We start from the raw sequence: 6,328 nt of genomic DNA on the forward strand, positions 1-6,328 counted from the left end.
AAGGAGCTCCTGAGCCAAACTAAATTAAAGTCAGAAAACTCTAACCTACCACGCCTAATCACTAAATATGGCTGCCAGTGGAATGAGGTGAAAAAAATCCTCCAATCACACTGGCATGTCTTACAAAACAATGAATTACTAAAAAATATAGTTGGACCTCGCCCATTGTTAACAGCTAGAAGAGCTACGAATCTCGGTGACCACTTGGTACATTCAGAGTTCACACCCACTACTAAGTCTAATTGGCTTACCGAATTACAGCCTCTTAAAGGAATGTACCCCTGTGGCCACTGTCAGATTTGTACTCATGTAATAAAATCACAGACTTACACTGATTCACAATCCAAGACGACGTACAAAGTTGAGTCTTTTATAAATTGTTCTACCTCTCGAGTTCTGTATATTATAAAGTGCCCCTGCGATAAAATGTATATAGGGAAGACCAAAAGACAACTCCGTATCAGAATTGGGGAGCACCTCAAGAGTGTACGTCTCAAGGAGGAGACTCCAATTGGCCTACATTTCGCTGAAAAACACTGCGGGGACCCAACAGGCCTCAAGGTAATGGGTTTCTGGGCTTTAAAAATATCACCCAGAAGAGGTGATTTTGATAAAGTCCTCCTAAAAGAGGAAAAAGCCTGGATATTTCGTCTAAAGACATTGACACCTCTGGGACTAAACACTGACATGAGCCTCAGTATATTTTTAGAGCCATGAATATATGAAGTCAATCCCAGCCCCGGTATTAATGATGGAGTTACAGAGTGATATAATAGGTAGAATATGATAATTAATATTGGGCTATAAAAATATAATAGTGAATAACTAAACATCCTACACCTTAAATGTGGTTAGCCATACCACCCTGCCCCACCATTGGTACCGGGTAAATTATGGGAGAATTTCTTTAAATAAGTAACTATTTGACTTAGGCCATCTATACCTCCTCCGAACTGGGATGACTCCATCAGGGCATTTAGATTTAAGACCGGTAGATTGAGGGATGCTTCTATTATCTAAATGTCTGTCTTTGTATGACCAGAGTTACTCTATAAGAGCATAACCCAGGATTCTCTAGTAAAATAAAAATGTAAAAAATTCCTTAAATAACGTCCGTCATAGGATGCTCAGCAGATCCTCTGGTTGATAGGGGAAATCTGCATGAACCTAAATAACTCCATCATTGCCCTCTGTATCTGTTTTATTTTGAGACAGTCTTATGCCATGCCATGTATATGCATTTTTTATTATTCTTTATTTTTCTATAGGGTGACTGCTGGTAGTGCTAAAGCTATAAGGAGCCTTAAAAGCGATAGTGCCAGTACTGTCCAATGATATAATTGAATACCATGAAATCCATATCGATAAACTAAGGATTAGCCATATATCTCCGATTGGGATACTGAAATTCCAATGTTTTGCCGGTAGTAGTCCTGGAGCCATGCCATAATTATGTGTAAAATTAAAGCTGTTGAGCATTACCTTTATTTTACCACAAGATGGAGATAGTCCATCTGGTTTTTAATTGCCATAGGAGGTGGAGATGGAGGAGTGTTTGCAGTACCGCCACCTGTGGGCATTAACCAATCACGCCACTTCCCTATTTATTCACCTCCTAAACCATCCAATGACGTCCTGACGAAGCGTGCGTCACGCACGCGAAACGCGTTGACGTCACACGCCGGCCCCGCACAACCCGGAAGAGCCACTGATTCGCTCCAGCGTCCATCCAAGCTGCGGAAATCCTGTCTCCAAATTGGAACACGCCGTTTCCTCGTGGCTGGCCGGAGCCATACCTGCATGCCGGGCCTTCATCTTAATGCTACCTGGGAAAACCAGCAGAAGCCCACCGATTTAAGATCCAAGTGCATGGTGAGCATTAACTTTATACCGATAGGGGATAGAGAAAAGGCCGTGACCACCAGGCTGTCTGTGGATACCTAGCAAAAAAATATATCAACCAGCGGAAGGCCATCACTTGGCCCATGGTCAAATACCATTCCCTATAAAGATTCAGCCTAACCCTGGTGTGAGCCTGCGCAGGATGCAGATTGCACTGCGTCTCTCCCCTGCTCCCGCACCTCCATTCCTTATACATTGTAAGTGACGCTCTGCCCCAGAGGAACTATTGTCGGCCTGACATTGCTGCCCCACATACAAGAGGAACTGTACCATCCTCCCCTCCCCCCCAAAGTATATTTGCTCTTGATCATCACAGGACTGATCCTCTATATCAAATCCAATATATCCGGTATGCAGACACTCCTTTAGACACCCTTTTCTTTATGGTGGAAATTACTTTGAAAATTCCGAGTTATTGGTATTCATCACCATAGTGTCATGGTCTAGCCTGCTACTGAGTTGAATATTTGGAATTTTCTATGTACTGCATAGTCCAGCTTGGGACTCCTTTGATATTAGTATATCAACCATGTAGCATCAAGTAGTACCAACGGTAACATATTAGATGGTCATGTTCCCTTGTTATTTGATGTCATCACATTGGGCCATCATTATATATATTCCTTGACTTTTACACTGTGGCATGCCAACCAGTGGATCCTTGAGCTCACCGCGTTCACAAATTCCGAATGGAATGTATGCGGTTAGCCAAGGTTCCCACTGGTTTGAGTTCCTGGAGTGTGTGTGAGGCCGGCCTTGTGAGTGTGTGTCATTGTTTTTATGTTATGTATGTTTTCTGTAATTATTTTTCTTGACATACCTGTTGAATTTTTGCAATGTGTCCCCAAGTCGGGGTAATTTTATAACCATGTGTCAATCCTGATCCATAATAAAAAGTTTTTTCTATTAATTTCACTGAGTTGGTTTGAGCATCCCTTTTTTACAGCCGTTCTAAGAGGTCTTCTATGACCCCTTTCACCTGTATTTTATAGCATTGTTCCTTTGGCTGTGGTGGCTCCCTTCATACCATTTGAGACCAATTGGATTTCCAACGAGTCTCTTAACGGTTCTGTGTCCCGCCCACATAGGACACAGTAGTCTCACATCTTGGGTGCCCCCTTTGTTTCATATATTTTTTTGATCCACTAGGGATCAGCTTTCCCTTACCCAAAACATGAGACACCGTTCTATATAGTGAATCATAGTTGACGCATGGTTTGAGTTATAAATTGGTGTTATTCACTGGATTCCCAAAAGGGATACAGGTGTGGACTGTAATTCACAGATCATATTTGACTGTTAGGTATTTGCTCTCTATCTTTCTTGTGTCATTTTGGAAACTGTGAAGTCACCATCTATGGTAGATAGTAGGGTGTGGCTCCAGGACTATCGGCAAACGGTAGTACTTGTTTTTTGCATTTGACTGTGAAATCTCTCCTCGACATGGCGTTCATGATAGGGGATTCGTTGGACGCAGAAATCAGAGCGACTTTTGACAGTAATAAAGATACAGAGGGTAATGGAGATTTAAAAAATCTATTTCGGGAACACAAGAAGCTTCTTGTTAGGTCCCTTAATAGAAAATGGGATGTCCTGTCGTTGGAATCATACATCTCACAGGGTATTATACCCAGGGGTCTACGTGAGAGAGTTATTCCAGCTATGCACCTACACACAGAACGTTTTCTGGAGAAGTGGAAAACTGAGTGCATAGCCCATGGAATAAGAGTCATGGCTTTAATAGTGGAGGAGGAAAAAGCACAATTAGAGGAGATACAGGAAGAAACAAAAATCATATTGGAAAAATTGGAACCACATAAAGAGTTGGAAGAGTTTCAGAAGCAGAATGAATATCTTAAAAAAGAAATAGAGAGAACGCAAAAAAGCTTAAAAAGTATTAAACAATCCAAATTTCAAAGAGATCTCGATGACTGGGCTCGTGGAGAAATCTTTGATCTAACTTCCAAAAATAAACGTAATAGGTCGCGGAGAAGAGGAGGTAGTTATAGAAACTACTCCAGTTATGAATCAATGCCATCGGGGAGTGACGATGATGACCGCTCGGTTACTTTTTTAAGGGAAGGTATGGCGGAAGATGTCTCTCCGCCTACCACCCCAAAGGGGATTCTGAAGAAGGGACCCAAAAAGAAAAAAGGAAACAAAGAAAAAGAAAAAGAAAGAGAAAAGATAGGAGGACAAGGGAATGCCTGGGAACAAAGAACCAGACCACGCAATCGTCGGTAATACCTGGCCTTGTGAACCCCCTAAACGATGAGGATGTTCCCTCTACCTCCTCCCTTCTAATTGATAGGTTGGATGACCCAAAAGTCATCAATCTGTCTAATTTCGTTCTAAACAACTCTCACATTTCTGTCTTAGCCAAAGGTCTTTCATTTTCTCCCACCTCCGGCATGGACCACTTTGAGGTATATAAAGACTTATGTCTTTACCTCCGTAAAGTATACTACAGGCTGGTATATGCCGGAGACAGTGGGAGTGCTAATGAAGTACAATCAGACCCTAAAGAAGTAGAAGCACTTTCAGCTCTAGAGTCACTATTAGATGAGGCAGGTGGGTTCTCGGAGGAGGAGGAGTCCCCTACAAATAGTGAAAACTTGAGAAAAAGTAACATCTATATACGCTCTACCAAGATGCCTAAATTTTGTGCTAACAAATGGCTAAATTCCTTCTTACTACTGGTAGAAGAAGACCTTAAGCAGGTAAACTGGGACTCACTCTCCTCCGACAACCTCACACGGGAGGAACGGATTGCGTTACGTGACCTCAAAAAGGCCAACGATATAGTCATCAAAATAAGTGACAAAGGAGGTAATGTAGTGTTGTTAACTGCGGATAACTATGAGAAAGAAGTAAAACGTCTCTTATCAGATGCAGACACCTACAAAAAACTTCATTCTAACCCGCTACCAGAACTATTCCGTAATATAAATGAAAAACTCCAATTCGCATATGAAGCTGGATTACTCACAGCCAAGGAGAAACAATATCTCCAGGTACAAGAGTATAACATCCCCACTTTCTATGTCATACCAAAAATACACAAAAATCCAGTGGACCCCCCGGGCAGACCGATAGTGTCAGCCTGTGGGGGCCCACTGGATAGGATTGGCAAATATTTGGACTCATTGATCAAGGATCTTGTCCTCGACCTTCCCTCGTATGTGAGAGATACGGGGGACGTCCTGAACAAGATCCAAGATCTTGAGTTTGCCACCGCAGTTCTGCTTGTCGGTATAGATGTGGAGTCTCTCTATACCTCTATTCCCCATTCCTGGGGCTTATTGTCAGTATACCATTTTTTGGAACAGAAATTTCCGTTGTTGGGCCCACAGAACGAATTCCTTTTGGAACTACTTGAATTTTCCCTGCTAAATAATGTTTTCCAATTCTCCAATAACTTCTTCCAGCAAATCAGAGGAACGGCTATGGGGGCCCCCTGGGCACCGTCGTATGCCTGCCTACATCTTGGCATGTGGGAGGAGGAAGTGGTGTACACCTCGTCTATGTACCTCAGCCATGCCTTGACTTGGCTGAGGTATATAGACGATGTGCTCATGGTCTGGGCAGGTACACCACTTGAGCTGGAGCACTTTGTGTCGGAACTTAATGCTAATCAGCGAAACATCCGGTTAACCTATACAGTTGACAGGAAAGTGCTCCCCTTTCTGGACTTAAACATCGAGCTTAAGGACGGGAGACTAACCACTACTACCTTTCGCAAACCAACAGCCGCCAACACACTGTTGAGGGCAGATAGCCATCATCCCACTAGCCTCAAAATGGGGATACCTGTGGGACAGTTTTTCCGCATAAAACGTAACTGCTCATCCGGTGAAGACTATCTACGGGAATCCAGAGAGCTCTATGCGAGATTTCGCGAGAGGGGATACTCACACCGGATGATCAGGAGAGCAAAAAGAAAAGCGGCAGAAAGGGAAAGAAAGGAGCTCCTGAGCCAAACTAAATTAAAGTCAGAAAACTCTAACCTACCACGCCTAATCACTAAATATGGCTGCCAGTGGAATGAGGTGAAAAAAATCCTCCAATCACACTGGCATGTCTTACAAAACAATGAATTACTAAAAAATATAGTTGGACCTCGCCCATTGTTAACAGCTAGAAGAGCTACGAATCTCGGTGACCACTTGGTACATTCAGAGTTCACACCCACTACTAAGTCTAATTGGCTTACCGAATTACAGCCTCTTAAAGGAATGTACCCCTGTGGCCACTGTCAGTTTTGTACTCATGTAATAAAATCACAGACTTACACTGATTCACAATCCAAGACGACGTACAAAGTTGAGTCTTTTATAAATTGTTCTACCTCTCGAGTTCTGTATATTATAAAGTGCCCCTGCGATAAAATGTATATAGGGAAGACCAAAAGACAACTCCGTATCAG

The sequence above is a fragment of the Pelophylax lessonae genome, assembly GCF_965119305.1.
Source record: "Pelophylax lessonae genome assembly, chromosome: 6".
Lineage (NCBI taxonomy): Eukaryota > Metazoa > Chordata > Amphibia > Anura > Ranidae > Pelophylax > Pelophylax lessonae.